Source organism: Vulpes lagopus, chromosome 3 (assembly GCF_018345385.1).
Source record: "Vulpes lagopus strain Blue_001 chromosome 3, ASM1834538v1, whole genome shotgun sequence".
NCBI lineage: Eukaryota > Metazoa > Chordata > Mammalia > Carnivora > Canidae > Vulpes > Vulpes lagopus.
In genome coordinates, this window is record NC_054826.1 from 72363849 (window position 1) to 72389519 (window position 25671).

The 25671-nt window shown below is 33.8% G+C and overlaps 1 long non-coding RNA gene across 1 annotated transcript in view; it reads right to left on the reverse strand.

The window, feature by feature from the left end:
• Positions 1 to 18841: 18841 nt before the first annotated feature.
• LOC121487616 overlaps positions 18842 to 25671 on the reverse strand; it is a 146684-nt gene continuing 139854 nt past the window's right edge. Inside the window, exon 3 of the long non-coding RNA XR_005986879.1 lies at positions 18842 to 19201. This is a non-coding gene — a long non-coding RNA (uncharacterized LOC121487616). The remainder of the gene's footprint in view (positions 19202 to 25671) is intronic.

Genomic DNA, 25671 nt, shown 5'->3' on the forward strand with positions numbered 1-25671 from the left:
ACACAGAGATGGAAAAATATTCCATACTCATGGATTGGAAGAATTAATACTGTTAAAATATCTATGCTACCCAGGGCAATTTATACATTTAATGCAATCCCTATCAAAATGCCATGGACTTTCTTCAGAGAGTTGGAACAAATCATCTTAAGATTTGTGAGGAATCAGAAAAGACCCCAAATAGCCAGAGGAATATTAAAAAAGGAAACCAGAGCTGGGGCATCACAATGCCAGATTTCTCTTCAATAAATGGTGCTGGGAAAATTGGACAGCCACATGCAGAAGAATGAAACTAGACCATTCTCTTACACTATACACAAAGATAAATTCAAAATGGATGAAAGATCTAAATGTGAGACAAGATTCCATCAAAATCCTAGAGGAGAACACAGACAACACTCTTTTTGAACTTGGCCACAGCAACTTCTTGCAAAGTTCATCTAGGAAGGCAAGGGAAACAAGCAAAAATGAATTATGGGGACTTCATCAAGATAGAAAGCTTTTGCACAGCAAAAGAAACAGTCAACAAAACTAAAAGACAACCTACAAAATGGGAGAAGATATTTGCAAATGACATATCAGATAAAGGGCTGGTATCCAAGATCTATAAAGAACTTATCAAACTCAACAGCAAATAAATAAACAATCCAATCATGAACTGGGCAAAAGACATGAACAGAGATCTCACAGAGGAAGACATAGACATGGCCAACAAGCACATGAGGAAATGCTCTGCATCACTTGCCATCGGGAAATACAAATCAAAACCACAATGAGATACCACCTCACACCAGTGAGAATGGGGAAAATTAACAAGGCAGGAAACCACAAATGTTGGAGAAGATGCGGAGAAAAGGGAACCCTCTTACACTGTTGGTGGGAATGTGAACTGGTGCAGCCACTCTGGAAAACTGTGTGGAGGGTCCTCAAAGAGTTAAAAATAGATCTCCCGTGGCACCCAGCAATTGCACTGCTGGGGATTTACCCCAAAGATACAGATGCAGCGGAATGCTGGGACACCTGCACCCCGATGTTTATCGCAGCAATGTCCACAATAGCCAAACTGTAGAAGGAGGCTCTGTGTCCATCGAAAGATGAATGGATAAAGAAGATGTGGTTTATGCCACAATGGACAATATTACATTGGACAATCCTATACAATGGAATATTACTCAGCCCTTAGAAACGACAAATACCCACCATTTGCTTCGACGTGGTTGGAACTGGAGGGTATTATGCTAGGTGAAGTAAGTCAATCTGAGAAGGACAAACATTATATGGTCTCATTCATTTGGGGAATATAAATAATAGTGAAAGGAAATTAAAGGGAAAGGGGAGAAAATGAGTGGGAAATATCAGAAAGGGACACAGAACATGAGACACTCCTAACTCTGGGAAACAAACAAGGGGTGGTGGAAAGGGAGTGGGTGGGGGGGGTGGGGGTGACTGGGTGATGGGCACTGAGGGGGGCACTTGATTGGATGAGCACTGGGTGTTATGCTATATGTTGGCAAATTGAACTCCAATAAAAAAATACAAAAAAATTAGTGAAAAGGATTATAAGGGAAAGGAGGGGAATTGAGTGGAAAGAATTGGAGAGAGAGACATACTAGGAGAGACTCCTAACTCTGGACAACAAAGGTTTGCGGAAGGGGAGGTAGGTGGTGGGATTGGGTAGGTGGGTGACAGGCACTGAGGAGGGCACTTGATGGGATGAGCACTGGGGTTATATGTTAAAAAATTGAATTTAAGTTAAAAAATATATATATCTTGTAAATAGGGGTTTCTGTAAAAATCAGGGCTCTTAAAAATTGTAAACATTCTCCAGGAAAAGAAAAAAATTTCAGAAATAGTTTAATCAACTCTGTTTTATTTTATTTTATTTATTTATTCATGAGAGACACAGAGAGAGAAAGAGAGAGAGATTGAGAGAAGGCACAGGCACAGGCAGAGGGAGAAGCAGGCTCCATGAAGGGAGCCTGACGTGAGACTGAATCCCGGGTCTCCAGGATCAGGCCCTGGGCTGAAGGCAACGCTAAACTGCTGAGCCACCTGGGCTGCCCAGTTTAGTCAACTCTAAATCATCATTGAATCCAACTACCTCAAATTATAAATGTTCACACCTCTCCAATTAAAATCAGATTTGTTTTTGTTTGTAGCATGGGAAAAACAAAAAAATAGCAGCTTGAGAAATATGATCTGAAGTTTATTTGTTTCATGGATCTCCACCCAAAACAAGATGAATATTGGTAAAAAAAAAAAATTCAACCAAATAAATTTGAAGATCTAATTGGCTTTTTAAGTGATTCATGAATCAGGCAGGATTATCTCTACTACCTAGCTAGTAGAGAGATGATCAGAGGAGTTGGACAACTTGGTTGGTTTTTATGAGAAGAGAATGGCTCAAGAATGTATTAGCAAAAGAAAAGGTTGAGGGGAGGCCTGGGTGGCTCAGCAGTTGAGTGTCTGCCTTCAGCACAGGGCGTGATCCCAGGGTCCATGATTGAGTCCCACATTGGGCTTCTTGTGGGGAGCCTGCTTCTCACTCTGCCTGTGTCTCTGCCTCTCTCTGGGTGTGTTTCTCATGAATGAAAAATAAAATCTTTAAAAAAAAAGATTATTTCAGATCAAAACATCTGCTTTTAGGGAGCTGTAGAGGAATGGCAGGATTTTTATCATGCAGATTATTTTACTAATGCTGATCAGGAAATTTCAGATCAATTGTTAAAAGGTCACATTTGTAAGATGAATTGAGACTATTAAGTCTTGGTTTGCAACACTGGGGGACAAATGATCCTTTTGGGTTAGTTTTTTCTTTAACCACATATAGCTGCAAATGATATAATTTTAAATGTGGACCTACAGAATATATTTGTTGACCATCATTTTTAAACTTTCATCATTCAAAATAGTGATGTTCTTCAAATGTTGATTTGAATCAACTGTTGATTATAATATGTAATTGCATTCTTCATGGATTCTCTTTCTTTCCAAATTAATATTTTCTTAAGGGTGCTATTGTTGGGAAACAAGAATTTCCTGTGTCCTTTTAGATTCTTCTAGCTAGACTAAGAATCAAATTGGTATGAGAAAAATTAACAGGAGAAAATCACATTTAATTTTGTACATACAGAAAATCCACTCAGACATGGAAATTCCAAAGGAAGTCAGGCAAAATGAAATTTATATGTCATCCTGAACAAAGGAGAATGGGGAGATGTCTGAGACTTCAATAGGAAAGAATATAATTTACAAAGCAAGAAGAAGAAGAGCAGGTGTTTCCTAATTAGATGTGCTTGCTCTACCACACAGATAGGTCACTCTGATAAAACTTATCTCTGGTAATAACCCTTATTCTGAGAAAGTCCCCCAAATTTGGATTCTTCTGTGTAGTTTAGGGAGGGGCAGAAGTCTCTCTTGGACCCTGAGGGTTTGATTACTTTCAACTCAAAATAATCCGTATGCTAAGGTGGCCCATCTTGGGGCAGCCTGCCCTTGGCCCCATCACTATCTTCTGCCATTTCCTTTTACATTCATGAATTGGATTGTTACTTGGCAGTTTTTGCCACAGTTGTAGCTGCAGCTGTCACTGGCAGTCTTTGGTAGAATTGCTGTTGAGTTATGAAATCCAAGGAAAAATACACAGAATTCTTCTAACTTTAAAACATTTAAACATTTTATTGGGAAACTTATTCCTGTACCACAGTAGCCTTCATGGTGAGAAACTCCTAGGCCAAACTGAGATCTTCTAGTTGAAAAATTCTCAAATCAAAAGGTTAAATTAGAAGCACCTGGGTGGCTAAGTTAGTTAAGCATCCAACTCTTGGGTCATCTCAAGGTCCTGGTATCAAGCCCCACATTTGGCTCCATGCTCAGTGAGGAGTCTGCTGGAGATTCTCTCTCTCCCTCTCCCCACCGCTCCTCCCCCTTGCATTCTCTCTCAAATAAGTAAATAAACCTTTTTTTTTTAAAGGCTAAATTAAATACACTCCTTGTACAAGCTTAAGTGATGGACTATCCACACAAGAGATGTGCAATCAGAAAGTCTGGCTGAGCACTAAAACGTAGACAAAAAAATGTTTTTGGTAATGCTTGTATATTTATGTGTGTGTGTGTGTGTGTGTGTGTGTGTGTGTGTATGTATCGTATGACTTTTCATATTATCAAGTAAGCCAATAAATGGATATCCCAAAGTTCATTAAATACCTTTTTCCTAAATCTTATCATGGAACTGGAAAATATCAGTGGCAGACATAAGATGCTTCAGCCACTAAGAGTTAAACTGTAGAGAGCAAGTGTTAATACTTGTATCTCGTTTCTGGCCTACAGGTAAGCACAAGACAGAATAATTATGTTACATCTGAAATCTTGAAGATAAGTTTATTTTCTAAGAATTAAATTACAGTAACTATATAAGGTGGTGGAGGTGTTAAATAACTTGATTGTGGTAATTATTTCACAATATATACTAAATTACCATGTTGTATGCCTTAAAGAAAGAATTAAATTATAAAATAATTATACATTGAATGAATGAATTTGAGTCACCCTATCAAAGCTTAGACAAAATAACAGCTCTGAAATCTTAACTCTAACTTTTAATTCTATTAAGTTAAAAAAGACTGTATCAAAGGTATGGTGGGTGTCTTCCATGAAAATATAGGAGGTAAAAGTGGCAGAAGCAAATATTGGTTCACATCCTAGCTGTGTATACTCAAGAAAGAACCTGGATAAGCTGACCAGATTTTGGTGATAATAGAGATAATATAGCATTAAAGGTTGTGAAAAGGTGACCCAAAGGTGAGATGTTACCTCTTTCATTCAAATTCACTGTACTTATTCTCACAATGTAAACAAATCAAAACAAAACAATATAAAAAAACAAACCAAAATCTTTTAAGTATACTTTTCTAAGATACAAAAATTAAAGGCTTTATAAAACTTCATATTTATCTTATAAAATTAGATCATCTGATAATACTGGGCTTGTATCTTTTCTGACAAAAAAAATTACTGAATTTGAGTATTGGACGCTCCCTGTAAAACGGACACTTCATCCTTAGTTCATACACAGTCTCTACTATTACTCATTTTATTCCTCACACTAAAGCCATTTTGATAGCAGTGACTATCACTGCCTTTCCAGTATTTTCACATTGAAGTATCATTTTATTTTCATATTAAATTTTTAAAATTTAATATTTCTTTTTCTCATGTTTCTATCAAAAATGGGAAAATGGAAGTAGCTACAGGGATGGAAAGCACTGGACATGCCCCGGTTAACCTCTACTATTGAGTAACAGTTATGTTTCCAAATAGTAAACTGAAAAATTATCATATCCTTGGCAATGTTTAAATATTAGTTGGAGGGATCCCTGGGTGGCGCAGCGGTTTGGCGCCTGCCTTTGGCCCAGGGCGCGATCCTGGAGACCCGGGATCGAATCCCACATCAGGCTCCCGGTGCATGGAGCCTGCTTCTCCCTCTGCCTGTGTCTCTGCCTCTCTCTCTCTCTGTGACTATCATAAATAAATAAAAAAAAAAATTAAAAATAAATAAATAAATAAATAAATAAATAAATAAATAAATATTAGTTGAACTCTGAATTCAATGCATTTTGGGAATGGCCAAATTTACAGATCTATAGAGAGATGAATTCACTCAGCTAATGTGACCTTGTGAAAACTATTGTAGGAATGCTTTTAATTCAGAATTTAATAGATTATTTCCCAAATGTGCACTCCACTGCAAAACTCTAAGGACACATGTAGCTAATAACCATTTTTAACCACATAAAACAGCTGGTTATCCCTGAACTCAAGTCTCAAGTTGGGTATATGAGTGAGGGGAAATTATAAAAGTCATTGAGTTCAGAAGGTTTAGAAAATTTGTTATTGATGTAGTACAGTGAACATTGGAACAATACATCAACTGATGAAACTGCTTCATCACAATATTTTAAAGGCCAACCTTAAATAATTTGATTTTTGTAAGAAAAAATGTATTACCTCTTACCAATGATGATATCATTCAAAAGCTCTAACCTGGAAAGGCTGAAAGATTTGCTAAAGTAGTATGCTATCTTCTGTTTTCCTATTTGCCTCTATACTGTTAGTCATGAGTGCATTTAAAAGGACTCTCCATGTGGACTAGCTAATTTTTTTCTCTGATTTTCTCCCTGACCCAATCACAGGAAAAAACATTCACATGAATTACAAGAGAAGTCATTAAAAGTTTATGAAGTATGTTTTATAGAAAGAAGAACTTCAGATTTTATTTTATGTGTTACTTAACTTTTATTGTTATATGAAGAATGCATGTGCAATGTAGGAGTAAAGGAAAATAAAGATAAAAAATAAAAGAGAAAATAAGAGCTACCTATATTCTTATCACCTAGATAGATAGAATACTATTGACATTTTGGAATAATTTCCTTCCAATACATGTTTTCCTTTTCTAGGCTTATTGTAAGTGAAATAATATTTGAATTGTCAATTTCTTTTAAATTTTAAAATGATAAGAAATATCCACAAATTTTAATTAATTGGATTACCCATGCCAGAGATGCTTCATGTCTTTCAGAATTTAGTTGGTGGCTCTAGAATGTAAAGAGCAAAACCAGGTGCTTTTTCACAGTATCAACCAGATATTGACAGAATATCAAAGAGTGATGCCAGGAATTAATTTAAACAAAATATTTGAAAGGGAAAAGGAATGTTTTATCTTCTGGCTTTCTCAAAGCAGTTTCTTTAAGTAAAATCCCAGATTGTTGGACTGAATACATCCAAACACATATCCCTGGTAAGTCCTCCCCAGATTAAACTATATTTAGGGCTGACAAGTCTACTGGATACCCAATTAAATAGCATTATCAATATATTATAGTTTTTTGCCTCATTATATTCTGTTTGGGAAGCTATAAGGTAAATATTTTGCTAAGCTTAATTACCTAATCTTTAATAAATATACTAATATTGCCTCTTTAACTTGAAAACACTAAAGTTGACATCAAAATTTCATGGTGCCATGGTTCCACATGAACTGTAATCATTCCTTCCTAAACAACATGCGAATGGTTTCATGGCTCTTTGACATTGTGAATATATTTGTTAACTACACTTTACAAGTCATATGGTTTTGAAAATAAGTAATAAAATTAACACATGTATCTAAATGTACATAGCCCTTGTTCAGTAAAATCCTTTTCAAAATTTGACTACTAGAGTAAAGGAATAATCTTTGCTACATAAAGATGATATTTATACTTAAGCTGGCAGAGTTTGGGGAAAACTCCTCTTCGATTCTGCCAAATTCATCTAGAAAAAAATCAACCCGCAACTGTCTCACAAAGTCTAAATAAGTGTTAGCACAAAATAGTCTCTCTTTATTTTTCAAGGATTTGTTTTGAGAACAATTTATCCTATATGCCTCCCTGTGTCTCCCCTCCCTCTTTCATTTTTCTCCTGTCATGGAAAAAGAAAGCAGCCAATATATCTGAAGCCAAATCTAGTTTCTTTGGTAAAATATTAAGTCCAGCCTCCAAATATTCAATTATGCATGAAACTGTACAAAAGGTATATAATAAAACAAGGCTTATATCAGAGGGAAAAGCTTTTATAACAAAGCTATTCCAATTATCTACTTCAAATCAGACGCAAATTTATTTTTAAAATAGGAGAGAGAGAGAATGCAAATGTATTTGTCATTTCTCACCTCTTACAAACCTAGAAGAAAAATTTGCCTCCAGAAAAATTTTAACTATGCTAACGAGTTCTATTTAAGCTTCCTGATACAGAATACTAATAGCTTCTGCTAAATCTATTTTTCCTTTCCAAACAACTCCAACTGTGGGATCCATGAAATTCCTGGAATGAGTCTACTATCTGACTGGAAAGGTGAACATCTGACCAAGTGTAAGCCATTAACACAATCTATCACAGAGGCTAGAGCAGTTTGTTCAATGTTAGGTATTTGAGCCAGGTCAGAATAATCAGAATGACTCTCAGGAAATTTGTTTGGAATTCCAGAAAAAAAAGCCTTTTTCAGATGATGTGATATGCTAGGCACTCAGCAGCATAGTAGACCTTGTGGAAATATGATATTAAGGGGATAGGATTCATCTTTGGCTGATTGCACATCGAAGTAAGAAAGGTTCTGTAGTACCTAATTACTCATTAGCTCAGTTCCCTGGAAGTCTCAATGCCAAGTAAGAAGGTCTAATTGTTATTAGTCCAATTACTTTATGTCTTGAAAGATTGCTTTAGCAATATTAAAATTTGAAGTATTTTTCTGCATGTGTTGTACTAATACCAATATAACTGTCATCCAACATACAGAAAAATATATTTACCAGCTGAGCCTTAAATCAAAAAGATAAGTAAAATTAAAAGACTTTTACTTCTCTTTTCAGAGGGAAAAGAAGACATGATAATAGTCTACATAAGAAAAGTCCCATAAAGTACCATATGATTTTCATCCAACAATGAAAGGCCATGACAAACAGAACATCAAGTATATCTTACATTTTGTAGCACTCTCAACTGAAGATCATGTATTCACATAAGATTTCTGCATTTTAAGGCTTAAAGAAATGAAACAATCTATCATCCTGAGACACTCTTCTTATGTCCATGGAGACTATACTCGGTACACAATTCTGCATTCCAACCATCTGCTTACATGTCTTTATGCTTACAAGACTTTAAATGCAGGGGCTATATCTTTTTTTATCTTCTACCCATATTTTCTGAAACATAAGAGGTATTAAACTAATGATTGTCATACTAAGGAGCACATTGGATGCTTTCTTCTCTTGTCACCAGTCTCCAATATACATAAATCAAAACACACTTTCTCCATTTCCTCTTCATAGCTCTTGAATAAGATAAATGACTTGATTTCATTGGCTTGATTTATGACAAATTCATGTTATTCAATGACTGTTATAACTTCAATGACACAAATCCATATATTTATTATGAGATATTCCATTCTTCATAAGAAATTGGTAATTTTCTCATTATTTTCACAACCTTGAGCTGTGAAAGGTTATTTTCACAACCTTGAGTGATCTCATCTTCCCTTCCATTTTAATTCAATGATCATACTTCCTAGTCCATAGGGAAATTTGACACAATCCAATGTGAATACTTGTTGTCTTCTCCTTTATCTCAAGAAGTAACTACATTTTTAGCTCTTTTCATCATGTTTTCTTCTTTACAGAGGTAAACCCTATTCTGTGACCTTAGCTCACCTACGTTCCCTTCAAATTGTTGCTCCTAGATTTCAGGTTTCTTGGACCATAAATCTATTTTGATCATTTTTGTATTTCTTCTTCTTCTTGTACATAAGCTATGTATGGTCTTGAAAAGAGTAATTACACAATAAATATTTGTTTAAATAATGGTAATAAAATATGCCACACAGAAATAACCCAATGCTATTGTAAAGGTCTTTTTTTGGGCGGGGGGATGGGGTAACCAAAGAATAGGTGGCTATTTGTCTATTTGCAAAACTATGAGAATTTTAATACACGAGTTGGGGAAAACATCAAACATCACTTGTCAACTTCTTTGTTCATATATATATGCCTCTCTTTGAACATTGGTTCAGAAAGTGAAATCATTGGCATTACCTCAATTCCTTATTTTCATCATACTTCTTTATTTTACCACATTATGCCTTCCTAAATAGTGGCGCTTGGAGTCTCTAAATATTTGTATACTACTGAAAGTTCTTACTTCATTCAACAGACTTTCTTTCTTACATTTTTATTAAGAAATTAATATAAATTCTTTCTTGCACAGCATATTAAAGACATTTCAGACTTAAAGAGAAAGATTGGAGGAATGCCATTAAGAGAACTTTTCTAAATTATTTGCAAACACTACACCTAAGACCTTATATGATTATATGAAATTATGACAATGAATAACTTGTATCCTTTTAATAGTTTGTTTTGCCCACAGTGCAGTTTTCAAACTAATGTACTTTTGTTCAATATAATTAAGGAGTTTTCTTTTCAAATATATTTTCTAAGCATAATTTCTACTTCAGAAAAAAAGTTACTTTGAGAAAACTGGTGACAAGCTCTTCTACATGAAAAGAAGCATCCCTGGTTAGAAGCGCCTTGTTTTATATGTTGCCATAGCAATGTGGCTGTCCATCCTTGCAGGGATCCAGTCACCAACCAAGAAGAAAGACATTCTGCCAAATAAAAGCAAGTAATAAATTTTAACAAGCTGTATCTTAAAAGAATGATCTGGTGCAGAATTTGCCAATCTGTGTTCTCTAAAATACTCTAATAGTAATTCCACTGAAAAAGAATTTTCTTTCTGAGAGATTCAGAGTACATATATGCTCAGTAAGACTTGAAGTTCTGTGTCAAACAAGAGTTTCAGTTACCACAGAATTTTTAAATGTATATGACTTATTTATCAAACAACATTCCAGACTATACCAAGTGCTATGGTGAAGTCAGAATTTTCAAATGGCGTGAACTTTAATGTACTTACAATTAGAATTAGGAAAGCATGAACAGTATTTGAAAACACTATATAAGGCAGCCCTGGTGGCTCAGTGATTTAGCACCGCCTTCGGCCCAAGGTGTGATCCTGGAGACCGGGGATCAAGTCCCATATCGGGCTCCCTGCATGGAACCTGCTTCTCCCTCTGCCTGTGTCTCTGCGTCTCTCTCTCTCTCTCTCTCTCTCTCTCTCTGTGTGTGTGTGTGTGTGTGCCTCTCATTAATAAATAAATTAAATCTTAGAAAAAAAACACTATATAACATATAAAACATCATATTTAAATTATAAATGTATTCCCAAAGGTAAAAAGGCCTAATGCATAAAATGTATTTCTAAAATACATCCACTCATAGTGTTTGAGAAACACATGATGATGTTATTGTCTATGGTATTGTAAATAAGCACAACAGGGCACTGTGGTTTTAATTCCAATCTAAATCCAAAACTAGCATAATACACTAAGAAGCACAATAACAGCACACAGCAAATTTCTATTCATTTATACTCCAGCAAATTTATACTTATAATAATAATTATGTTATTACAAGTAAAATAAATGAAATCAAGAGGAGTGTAGGTGTATGTGTCTCCTGCATGGAGACATCTACCTGTCCTCCAGGCCAGAGATGACTTCCAAATAAAAAGACATAGAACAGTCTGGTTGCAGTGCTAACATTGTAAGGTACTAAAAGTAGTCATTCTATCCTCACAACAAACAGCTGAACAAACTGATAAGGACTTTTCTTACATGCATCAGAGTATTAAGGTCACAGGGAAAACAGTCACCATGAAATCTGGAGAGACAGAAAAAAAAATACAGAGAATCAGTGTAACTGAAACAGAAGCTAGTGGAGAAAGTAACTGGTAGGAACACTTAAACAGTAATTTTGATGAATTGTTAGATGCTTTTGGTGAATGAATTTGAGAATTAAAAAGTCTTGGGGGCTAAATCTTAGTGGATGAACCTATGCTTTTATGTATTTTATTTCCAAGAGAACCACCAAATTTTTATAGGAAATATTAAAGAAAAAATTTTCTCCTATTTCAGGAAGAGAGAAGGGAAAGTAACCATTTGCAATAGGATCACAGCTTTCTCTTCACAGTGGCCTGCCTTCTAAGAAAAACTACATTATACAAGTCTTATCTAATTTGGGGGAAGGGTAATTAAACAATTCCAGGATCCTTTCTGTCTCATGTAAGGGGAGGGAGGGAAAAAGGCTAAGGAACACTTTGGACGTAACAGTTGAGAGACTTAGGCCAACTAAAAAAAACGTAAGATTTAATCATAAGATAATAGAAAAGTTCTCCCCCTAATACTTCACTATCACATCAACAAAGGTCCCGGACAACAATAGTGGTTACACCAGAGAAAACCACAAGATAGACTCTATTTCAGAAGGGGCTCTTATTATCCTAAAGATAATAGAAGAAGGGGAGTGGGGAGAAAGAAAATTAGAATAAATTGAAGTGCCTGACAGCTACATTTACAACAAATATTAAACAAAGCCCAACCCTTAATCGGATATCTTAGTCAGTTTGGGCTGCTAATAAAATAACATGACTGGGTGGCTTAAACAATAGTCATTTATTTCCCACAGTCCTGAAGTTTGGAAAGTCCAATATCAAGTTTCTGGCAGATTCAGAGTCTGGAGAGAACCTTCTTCCTGGTTTACAGATAGTTAACTTTGTTGTGTCTTCACATGGTCTTTCTTTGGTGCAGGCACAAAGAGAAAGCAAGAGATCTCATGTCTGTACTTTCTTTAAGGGCATTAATCCCATTATGACAGCTTTACCCTCATGACCTAATCTAACTGTAATCTCCCAAAGCCTCCACCTTCAAATATCATCACAATGGGTAATTAGGCCTTCAACATATGAGTTTGAGGGAGGTGTGGAATACAAACATTCAGTCCACACTGTGAGATTAACATAAACCTCACACTGAAGCTTAATTACTCCCATTCATATTATCTAATATATCATGTTTAGTTTCAATGAAAAAAATATTACAAGGCATTCTAAAAGAATAAAAAATACAGCCAGAAAGACAAAACAAGCAGTAAAATCAGACTTATATTTGACACAGATTTTGGAATTATTATATAAGGAATTTAAAATAACTATATTAGATATTTTAAAATTTCCAATAAATATTTTAAAAGCTCCTTTGAAAAACTAGAGAACATATGAGAACAAATGAGTGACACCAACAGAGATATGGAAACTCTCAAGAGGTCAAAAGGAAATGCTAAAAATAAACCTAAAAAATAATGTAAATGAATAATGCCTTCAATAAAAATCATCAGCAGATGACACAGCCAAGGAAATAATCAGTGACCTGGAAGATATTTCAATAGAAACTTTGTAGACTTAAATGAAAATAAGTAAAAGGATTTTATAAACAGAATAAAAATCCCAGAACTGTGAGACAATTAGAAAAGGCATAATTCACATGTAAATGGCAATACCACAAGGAAAAGAAAGAGAGAAAGGAGCAGAGGAAATATTTAGAGCAACATAGCTAAGCCTTTTCCAAAATTAATGACAGACACCAAATCATAGATCCAGAAAACTCAGAGAACACCAAGCATGATGCATTCTAAAAATTTACATTTAGGCATACAATAGTTAAACTAGAGAACATCAAAGACAAATAGAAAAATCTTAAAGATGGCTGAGAAAAAAACACTTTACTTCTAGAAGAACAGGAATAAGAATTACATTGGACCCCCTTCAGAAACTATGCAAGCAAGAAGAAGAAGACAATGATTGAAATTTGTAATTTTTTAAAAGAAAAAATATTAACCTAGAATTCTGTATCCAGCAACTTATTTGTCAAAAGTAAATGAGAAATAAAGACTTTCTCAGACTAACAAAAGACTGAACGTCTCACTAGTCTTATAAGAAATGTTAAAAGTTCTTCAACAGGAAGGAAATGATATAAATCAGAAACTTAGACTTACATAGAAGAGAAGAGCATTAGAGAAGGAATAAGTGAAGGCAGTAAAATCTTTTATTTTCTTATTCTTAATCTAATAACAATAATATTCACAGTGTATTGAGTGCTCATTACATATTAATAAGTAAAATTAATGACACCAGGGTTATAAAGGATAAGAGAGAGGTATTAAGAATATTCTGTTAGAAAATACCTTTACAATCTGTGAAGCATTTTGGTGCTATTTCAAAATGTAATTAGATTATATGTAAAGGTATATTGCATACTTAGAGAAAATACTTAAAACTTAAGAAGTATAGTTGATTTGCTAAGAGAGGAGAGAAAATTGATTCTCATAAAATGATCAGTTAAAACCAGAGAAGATAGAAAAGATTTTTGAAAAAAGAAAAGAACAAGTTCAAAAAATAGAAAACAGTTACAAACATTATAGAATATTAATCTAACCACATTAATAATCCCCCTTTTTGGTGGAAAACATTCCATTTACTATTGGAAAGAATATATAACATGAGAGTTAACTCATTTATTTATTTTTTTAAAATATTTTCTTTATTCATGAGAGACAGAGAGGCAGAGACATAGGCAGAAGAAGAAGCAGGCTCCCTGTGGGGAGCCTGATGCAGGACTTGATCCCAGAACCCAGGGATCAGGACCTGAGCCAAAGGCAGACACTCAACAACTGAGACACCCAAATGCCCCAAGAGTAAATTCAACAAGAAATATTCATTATAAAAATGAAAAAAATGTGTAAAATGCTACACAAAGATTTAAATAACTAGAAAATGAAATATGGCAACTACCTCATTATCTTTTCTAAAATTAATTCCTAATTTCCCAAAAACTTTGTACTTAATACAGAATCATAAAAATGCAAAAAACAAAAACAAAAACAAAAACCTTGAGAGACTTCATTTGTAATGTCTTAGTGAGGGATGACATTCTAAGGGAAAAAAAATTGATATGTCTCAAAATAAATCCATGACTTAAAAATCAGCAAGACAAAGTCAAACAACAAACAATTAAGTTAAAATATCAGCAAGTCATAGTTTGAATTAGGTATAATTTATATGTTATTTTTCAGATTAAGCAAAAATACACAAAAAGTATAGAGAAGTTACATGAATAAACCAATTTAAGATAATATATAAAATATTAAAAACTAATAAAGTACAATAAATGATTCAAATTAAAACTACAATAAGTTCAATTTTCTACCAGTTAGGTTGGAATAGATTAAAACATTTTGATGTCATAGTTCATGAAGGTTAATGGGAGTAAGACCCAAGCTAATAAAACAATTACCATCTGAAACATCAGTTACTTTGATAGAGAAAAAAAGAGAGCTCTAAGGTGTCTCATGCATTTGCATTCTAGCCACCAACAACTCAGTGACCAGAACTGCTTATATATATATATATATATATATATATATATATATATATATATATAGTGCCCTACATAGTCACAGAAGGTCTGTGAAATGCAGTCTTTTGCATGAGTTGCCCCAAAAAAGGGAAATAAACAATATTTTATAATTAATGCTAATAATTAGCATGTTCTGCTTCTATTCATCAAATATTCAATATAACTTCCTCCACACAAAGTACTTTTTTCAATCCTCCCCAAACCACATTATTCAAACATCACAGCTGTATCAAGATGGTAAAATAAATTTTTGGTTAAGAATGAATTGAGGAAATACAGCAGATATGTAGAAAATAAACAGGTTCAACAATCTCTCTAAAAAGTAAATGGTAAAGCCCAAAGCAAGAGTTTTAATGTTTAGCATGCACTTTCTTTTTTTTTTTTATATGAATAGTCTAATACAACAACTAAAAGACAGAAACTACAGAGTGGATAAAAACAAGGCCTATTACATGCTGTTTACAAAAAGCACACTTTGAATATAAGGAATCAGAAAAATTAAAAGTTAAGACATGAAGAAATATATATAATGCCAACACTAAAATTAAGATGGAGTAGCTATGTTAATTTTATACAAAGTGAATTTTAGGATAAGGAAAATTACCATAGATAAAAAAGAATATAACATATTTATAAAGGTCTCAATTCTACAATAAGACATAAAATTCCTTAGTGTGTATGCACCTAGCAATAAAGCATTATAATATATGAGGCAAAGCTGATAGAACTGCAAAAATAAACATATATACTATTAATAGTTGGAGATTTCAACACCCTTATTTCAGTAATCCATAGACCAACATGAGAAAAAATCAGCACAGATATAGATTGTCTGGAGACTACTAATCACCTTGATCTAACTGATATTTATAGAACACCCCAGTCCAACAACAGTACAATACACATTATTTTTAAACTTATATAGAACATTTACTAAGACAGGACATGATCTGAGCCATAAAATATGTTTTAAATTTATTTCTCTCTTTTTTTTTCATTTTCAGATTTATTGAGATACAATAACTAAGAAAAATGTATATATTTAAAGGGCACAATGTGTTTTTATAAACATATACATTGTTAAGTGATCACCACAGTCAAGCTAATTAAAAATCATTACTTCACACAGTTACCAATTATTTGTGTGCTGAAAACATTTAACATCTATTCTCTCAGCAAATGTCAATAATACAATATTGCTAACTATAGGAATAATGTTAAACAGCAGACCTCTAGAACTTACTCATCTTGCATAACTGAAATTTCCCACTCAAAAGCAACTCTCTGTTTTGCCCTCTCCCCAGCCCCTTGCAACCACTTTTCTATCTACCCTTTTTTAAAGGTTCAAATTTTTTAGATTCCACATATAAATGAAGTCATGCAGTATTTGTTTTTATGCGTCTGGCTTATTTATATAGCATAATGAATTCCAGTTTATCCATGTTGTCACAATGGAAATATTTCCTTATTTTTTATGGTTGAATAACATTTCACTTTATATATAGCAGTATTAGAAACAAGATATGACATTTTCTTTATCCATTTATCTATCAATGAATGGACACTTGGATTGTTTCCTAATTTTGGCTACTGTAAACAATGCTGCAATGGACATGGGAATGCAGATATTTTTGAAATACTAATTTAATTTCTAAAATATTTACCCAGAAGTAGGATTGCTAAATCATAGTGCACTTCTATTTTCAATTTTTTGAACAACATCCAGAATGTTATCCATAAGAGCTGTACCAATTTACATTGCCATCAACAGCATACCCTTTCTCCATATCCTTTATCTGTTGCCTTTTTGACAACAGCCAATTCAACAGGTATAAAGTGATATTTCATTGTATTTATATTTTCATTTCCTGATGATGTTGAGTACTCTTCCATAGACCTGTTGGCCATTTCTATGTCTTTTTAAAAAATATTTATTTGGGCCCTTTGACCATTTTTGAATTGGGTTATTTAGTTTTTTGCTTCTGAGTTGTATGAATTCCTTATATATTTTAATATTAACCCCTATCAGATATATAGTTTGTATATATTTTCTCTAATTCCATAGGTTGCTTTTTTTAATTTATTGTTTCTGATGCTGTACAGAAGCTTTTTAGTTTGATGCAGTCACAGTTGCTTATTTTTCTTCTGCTGCCAATAATTTTGGTGATATACTCAAAAGATCATTTCCCAGACCAATGCAAAAAAAGCTTTTCCCCTATGTTTTTTTTTAGTAGTTTTATGATTCCAAGTCTTAAATTGAAGTCTTTAGTCCATTTCAGGTTGATTTATATATAATGTGTATAATTATCAAATATAATCACATTATTAGAATCCAGTTTTATTCTTATGCACCTCAATTTTCCCAGCACCATTTACTGAAGGGACTATTTTTTCATCATTACATGCTTTTGGCAACTTGTTGAAGACAAATTGAGGGCAGATGTGAAGTTTTATTTATTTTTTTATTCTATTCCATTGGTCTATGTGTCTCTTATCATGTCAGTATCATGCCATATTGATTGCTACACCACTATAACATAGTTTGAAATCAGAAAGTGTCATGCCTCCAGCTTTGTTCTTCTTGATCAAGATTGCTTTGACTATTCAGAGTATTTTATGATTTCATATAACTTTTAGAACTGTTTCTTCTTTGTGAAAAATGCCACTGCAAATTTGATAGGGATTGCAAAAACCTCTCAATAAACTAAAAAAGAAAAAACTTCCTCAACTTGATAAAGAAGTTCTACAAAAGATTTATGGCTAATATTATATTTAGTGGTGAGCAATGGGATGCTTTTTCCCTATGGCAAGAATGCCCCCTTTACCACTCTTAGCATCAAACTGAAGGATCTCACTAGTGCAATAAGACAAGAAAGTTAAATAATAACAACAACAACAAAAAGCTATAGTAATTGAGAAAAAAAGAAATAAAATTGTATCTATGATTAGTTTACAGATGATATGACTATGTAAAAAATTCAAGAAAATTAAAAAAAGAAAAAGCTAATAAGCAATTATAGCAAAGTTGTTGCAGGATATAAGATTAATATACAAAAGTAAATTACTTTTTTATAAATCATTAATTTACAAGTGGAATTTGAAATTTAAAAATACAATACTATTTACAGCTAAACAACTTTACATTGCTAAACTTTACATTGCTAAACAAAATGAAATACTAAGTTAAAAATCTAACAATATATATAGTATCTTATAAAGAAAATTATAGAACACTGATGAAAAGTCAAAGAGGACATAAATAAATATGGAGATATCCAATGCTTATGAATAGATTCAATATTGTTAAGTTGTAGATTCTTTTCAATTTGATCTATGGATTCAATGCAATTCAAATAAAAATCCCAGTATGTATTTTGTGTATACCAACAAAATGATCCTAAAGTTCATATATGAAGGCAAAAGGTATAGTATAAAGAACACAATATTGAACAAGAAAAAATAGAAGAGAAAGAGGAGGTAAAGAAAGAGAAGAAAGCGGAAGGAGTGATGTTATATAACTTCAAAAATCATTATAAGACTACAGTAGTCATGAGAGTGTGGTATTGTGAAAGAATAGACAAAAAAAAACAGTGAAACAAGAGAGTCCAGAAAAAGATTCTCTCAAATATCATTGACCAATCTCTTACAAATAATCAAAGATAGTGTAATGGAAAAATAATTGTCTATCAACAAATGGTGCTGGAATAGTTGAATATAAGTATGCAAAGAAAAAAATTAATCTAGACACAGACCTTATACCTTTTACAAAAACTAACTTACAATGCAAAATTCAAAACTATAAATCTTCTAGAAGATAATACAGAGAAAAATCTAAATGACCTCTGGTTTGATAATGACATTTCAGTTATGGCAATAAAAGTATGATCCATAATAGAAAATATTAACGAGAAGTGTTTTATTAAAATTAAAATTTTTGTTCTGTGAAAGATACTTTTTTTTTTTCACCACCAGCATCCCCTTTAATAAAATGTGGAAGGTTGCGTGACAGGGAAAGTGGAGGAGGGAGTGAAATATGACCATTTACAACCACAAAAAACTTCTGTACATGTCTAGCGCCCGGCAGAGGGGAGGGCAGACAGGGCAGCAGGAGGCCGGGGCCAGCCCTATTTGTAGAGGATATCGTAGTGTCCAGGCCGGTAGAGAAGGTACACCTTGGGCTCAGAGCACTCGGGGAAGATGTGCGGGTTGGTGGTGCCGCCCTCGCCGCGGTCCATGTACTCCACCTGGATGGAGACGCTCAGAGCCTGGGCCAGTGCGATGATGTGAATCGCACTGTTGAAAGAATGGAAAGACAAAGCACACAATGATAAAAATATTCACAAAGCACATATCTGATAAAGGACATATCCAAAATATACAAATTTTATACCTCAAGAAACTAGAAAAAGAACAAATGACACCTAAACATAGTAAGAAAAAAGAGAACCCAGAAGTGGACCCTGAAATGTACGGTCATCTAATATTCGATAAAGGAGGAAAGACTATCCATTGGAAGAAAGACAGTCTCTTCAATAAATGGTGCTGGGAAAATTGGACATCCACATGCAGAAGAATGAAACTGGACCACTCTCTTTCACCATACACAAAGATAAACTCAAAATGGATGAGAGATCTAAATGTGAGACAAGATTCCATCAAAATCCTAGAGGAGAACACAGGCAACACCCTTTTTGAACTTGGCCACAGTAACTTCTTGCAAGATACATCCACGAAGGCAAAAGAAACAAAAGCAAAAATGAACTATTGGGACTTCATCAAGATAAGAAGCTTTTGCACAGCAAAGGATACAGTCAACAAAACTAAAAGACAACCTACAGAATGGGAGAAGATATTTGCAAATGACATATCAGATAAAGGGCTAGTTTCCAAAATCTATAAAGAACTTATTAAACTCAACACCAAAGAAACAAACAATCCAATCATGAAATGGGCAAAAGACATGAAGAGAAATCTCACAGAGGAAGACATGGACATGGCCAACAAGCACATGAGAAAATGCTCTGCATCACTTGCCATCAGGGAAATACAAATCAAAACCACAATGAGATACCACCTCACACCAGTGAGAATGGGGAAAATTAACAAGGCAGGAAACAACAAATGTTGGAGAGGATGCGGAGAAAAGGGAACCCTCTTACACTGTTGGTGGGAATGTGAACTGGTGCAGCCACTCTGGAAAACTGTGTGGAGGTTCCTCAAAGAGTTAAAAATAGACCTGCCCTACGACCCAGCAATTGCACTGTTGGGGATTTACCCCAAAGATTCAGATGCAATGAAACGTCGGGACACCTGCACCCCGATGTTTCTATCAGCAATGGCCACAATAGCCAAACTGTGGAAGGAGCCTCAGTGTCCATCGAAAGATGAATGGATAAAGAAGATGTGGTTTATGTATACAATGGAATATTACTCAGCAGTTAGAAACAACAAATACCTACCATTTGCTTCAACGTGGATGGAACTGAAGGGTATTATGCTGAGTGAAATAAGTCAATCGGAGAAGGACAAACAGTGTATGTTCTCATTCATTTGGGGAATATGAATAATAGTGAAAGGGAATATAAAGGAAGGGAAAAGAAATGTTGGGAAATATCAGGAAGGGAGACAGAACATAAAGACTCCTAACTCGGGGAAACGAACTAGGGGTGGTGGAAGGGGGAGGAGGGCGGGTGTTGGAGGGGAATGGGTGACGGGCACTGAGGTGGACACTTGACGGGATGAGCACTGGGTGTTTTTCTGTATGTTGGTAAATTAAACACCAATAAAAGTTAATTAAAAAAAAAAAAAAACAAACAAAAATTAGAGCAGAAATAAATGAAATATAGGCTAGAAAAACAACAGATCACTGAAACTAAAAGTTGGTTCTTTGAAAAGATACAGAAACACAAGTCTTTAGCTAGACTCAAGAAAAAAGGAGTAAGAACACATAAATAAAATCAGAAATGAAAGAGGAGATATCACAACTGATAGCACAGAAATACAAAAGATCATAAGAGACTACTATGAACAATTATATGCCAAAAAATTGGATAACCTAGAAAAAGTTGATAAATTTTTAGAAATATACATCCTACCAAGACTGAATCATGATGAAATAGAAAATCTAAACAGGAAAACCAAACCTCCCAACAAATAAGAGTCCAAGATCAGACCACTTCACTGGTGAATTGAACATTCTATTCTGTAATTCTAATGAAGAATTGATATCAATTAGATACTCAAAAAATAAATAAATAAATAAAAGAAGAAAAAGCTATTCCAAACCCATTTTATGAGCCCAGCATAATTCTGATACCAAAACCAGACAAAGATGCCACAAGAAAAAAATTACAGGCCAATATCTCTGATGAATGTAGATACAAAAAATCCTCAACAAAATAATGGCAAAACAAATTCACCAATATATTAAAAGGATCATACATCACAATCAAATGAAATTCATTTAAAGGAAGTAGGGTTGATCATTATCTGCAATCAATGTGATACACCATATTTATAAAATGAAAGATAAAAATCATATAATCTTCTCAGAGGTTGTAGAAAAAGTATTTGACAGAATTCAATATCCATTTATGATAAAAATTCTCAACCAAGTTGATATACCATATAGCATACCTCAACATAATAAATTCCATATATGACAAGCCCACAGCTAATGTCATACTTAATTTTAATGAGCTGTTCCTCTAAGATCATGAACAAAATAAGGATGTCCACTATCACCACTTTCATTCAACATAGTATTGGAAATCCTATCCATAGCAATTAGGCAAGGAAAAGAAATAAAATACATCCAAATTGGAAAGGAAGACATAAAACTCATTGCTTACAGATGACATAATATTGTATATAGAAAATGCTAAAAACTCCACAAAAACAAGCAAACAAACAAAGCCTGTTAGAATTAATAAACAAATTCAGTAAAGTTACAGTCTACAAAATTAATACACAAAAATCTATTGAATTTCTATATACTGGTAACAAACTATCAGAAAGAAAAATTAAAAAAACCATCTTACTACCAATTACATCAAAAAGAATAAAATACCTAAGAACAAATATAACAAATAAATTGGTTAAATTTAATAAAAAGAAATTGAAGAAAAAAATAAATGGAAAGATATTCAATGTTCATAGATTGGAAAAATCAATATTGTTGAAATGCCCATAGTACCCAAAGCAGTCTATAGAATCAGTGTAATCCCTATCAAAATTCCCATGGCATTTTTCAAGGAAATAATACAAATAATTCTAAAATTTGTGTGTAACCATAAAAGACTTCAAACAGCCAAAGCAATCTTGAGAAAAAAGATCAAAGCTGGTGGCATTACACTCCCTGATTTCAAACTATATTACAAAGCTATAGTAATTAAAACAGTGTGATATGGGCATAAAAAGACACATAAATTAACGGAACAGGACTAAAAGCCTGCAAGTAAATCCTCACATATATGGTCAACTAATTTATGACAAAGGAGCCAAGAGTGCAAATTTAAAAAGGATATTCTTTTCAATAAATGATGTTGGGAAAACTGGAGGACAACATGCAAAAGAATAAAATTCAACTAGTGTCTTATGCAATACACAATAATTAAAGTAGATTAAAGGTTGAATATAAGACCTAAAAGCATAAAACTACTAGGAAAAAAAACAACATAAGCGTAAGCTCCTTGACGTAGGTTTTGACACTGATATTTTTTAAACCTGGTACCAACAGGAAAGGCAACAAAAGCATAAGTAAACAAATGGAATTACATCAAACTAGGCTTTTCACAGCAAAGAAGACCAACAACAAAATGCAAAGGCACACACAGAATGGGAGAAAATATAGGTGAATCATATATCTGATAGGGTGCTAAAATCCAAAATATATAGGGAATTCATACAACTCAATAGCAAAAACCAACCAAACAAAACATCTGATTAAAAAATTGGCAGAGGGGATCCCTGGGTGGCGCAGCGGTTTGGCGCCTGCCTTTGGCCCAGGGCGCGATCCTGAAGATCCGGGATCGAATCCCACGTTGGGCTCCCGGTGCATGGAGCCTGCTTCTCTCTCTGCCTGTGTCTCTGCCTCTCTCTCTCTCTCTGTGACTATCATAAATAAATTAAAAAAAAAAAATTAAAAAAATGGCAGAGGGGCAGCTCTGGTGGCTCAGCGGTTTAGCACCGCCTTCAGCCCAGGGTGTGATCCTGGAGACCCGGGATGGAGTCCCATGTCAGGCTCCCTGGATGGAGCCTGCTTCTCCCTCTGCCTGTGTCTCTGCCTCTCTCTCTCTCCTTTCTGTGTATTCTCATGAATAAATAAAATCTTTATAAATAAATAAATAAATAAATAAATAAATAAATAAATAAATAAATAAAAATTGGCAGAGAATCTGAATTTTCCTGGACGGCAAAAGATACAAATGGTGAAAAAGATACAAATGGTGATCGGGTGATCAATATGCTCAACATCATTAATCATAAGGGAAATATAAATGAAAGCCACAGTGAGATTTCACCTGACTCCTGTAAGAATGTCTATTACCAAAAAGACAAGAAACAAGTGTTAGTAAAAGTGTAGAGAAAAAGGAACACTTGTGCACTGTTGGTGGAAATGTAAATTAGTGCAGCCACTCTACAAAACAGTACAAAAGTCCTCAGAATATCAAAAATAAAACTACCATGGAAGCCAAAAATTCTACCTCTGGTTATTTACCTGAAGAAAATGAAAACAAACTCAGAAAAACATATTCACTATGACACTGTTTATAATAGCTAATATGGAAACAATCTAAATGTTTGTTGGTGGTTGAATGGATATGCAATGGATATTACTCAGCCATTACGCAATGGATATTACTCAGCCATTAAAGTAAATCTCACCATTTGCAACAATATGGATGGACCTCAAGGGCATTATGCTAAATAAAATAAGTCAGACAGAGAAAGACAAATACTATATGGTATCTCTTATATGTGGAATAAAAAGTTCCTACTGGTAGTTACCAGGGGTGGTAGATGGGAGGAATGGGGCTCAAAAGGTAAAAAGAAAAAAAATCTCATTAATTTTTCATATTGAATAAATGTTACAATAACATTTTGGATATACTATGTTAAAGGTTATTAAAATTTAAAAATAGTTAAAACTCAACAAGAAAATAACCCTATGAAAAAGTAGCCAAAGATCTGGACAAGTTAGCAAAGAGCATACAAATAGTAAAGAAGCATATGAAAAGATGTTCAACATCATATGTCAGTAGAGGATTTCAAATTAAAATAACAATGAGATTCTACTACATACCTCTTACAATGGCTAAAAATTTCCTTTAAACCTGAAAATATTTACTGGTTAAGATGTAGAGCAACTAGAACTCACAGTTATTGCTGGTTGGAATAAAAAAATGATATTCCTTTAGAAGACAGTTTGACAAAGCTACATACAGTCTTATCATACAATCTAGCAATAAAACTTTTGGAATGAACATGAGTTGAAAGTATGTGCATACAAAACCTTTATATAAATGCTTATAGCAGCATAAATGGGCAAAATTGGAAGCAACCAAAATGCCCTTCTATAGATAAATGGATAAACAGCCAGAGTACATCTGTACAACAGATTATTATTATTCAGCAATAAAAAGAAATGAGCTATTAAGCCACCAAAAAAAGCAATGAAAGAGACTTAAATGCATATTTCCAAGTAAAAGAAGGTAGTCTTAAAAGGCAACAACTATTTAACATTCTAGAGAAACTATTGAGACTAAAAAAACAGTAATGACTGCCAGGGGTTAGGAGGTAGAGGGGGAAGAGAGGCAAGTAGAAAAGGGAGAGGTGAATAAAGGCACAGGAGAATCTTTAAACTATTGGAGTAATAGTAAAACTATTCTGTATGGGTGGATACACAATAGCATGCATTTTTTAAAAATCCACTCAACTATAAAACACAAAGTGTCAATATTAATGTAAACCATGGACTTAATAATAATGTTTCATCATTAGTTCACTAACATATATACACCACACTAATGCAAGTTACTAGAGAACACTGGATGGAGAAGTTGTATACGGAACTCTCTGTTCTACTTGCTTACATTTTCTGTAAATGTAAAACTGTTCCAAAGTCTAATAACTAAAAAAATAAAAATCTAATAATTTAAAGATAAAATAAAGAGAACTATATCTCCAATATTTTTGCAATGGCTCTCACAGTATAATTTCTATGTTGGCAATAGAGTCTTTTTCCTTAATCATTCATGACTAAACTCAGTAACTCTCATGAAATTCCCCTCTCTGGATGTCAATGTCTTATGTATCAAAGACTGTTGTCTTTAGTATACTATTAACTGACCAAAAATTAAATATTAGGTAGTGTATTTGATCCTTCCTGACATGGTCATAAACACAGTCATCTTGTATGTTTTGGGTTATGGGTGGGGGTGAGAAGAGTTAGAGAGTGTCCACTTCTTTCTGAGCACAGTGCTTGTGACTGACACTCCACTGCCTTTCTCCCCTAAAATCTCCTTTTCAGTTTGGAAAAGGACACATTTATCATGAGTGAATTGACCTATTTAAAATGCATCAAACTATCAAGTCTTTAAAGCCTTGTCAAAAACAGGGTTTCCTCAAGAAAAGTGCTTCATGACCCAATGGTTTCACTTTGCAGAAATATTTCTTTTCCTGAATTTAACCTGAATGGAATATATGCCATTTGCCCTGCCTGTTCCATTCTTTGTTCTGAGCACATATTCATATCCTTGGAC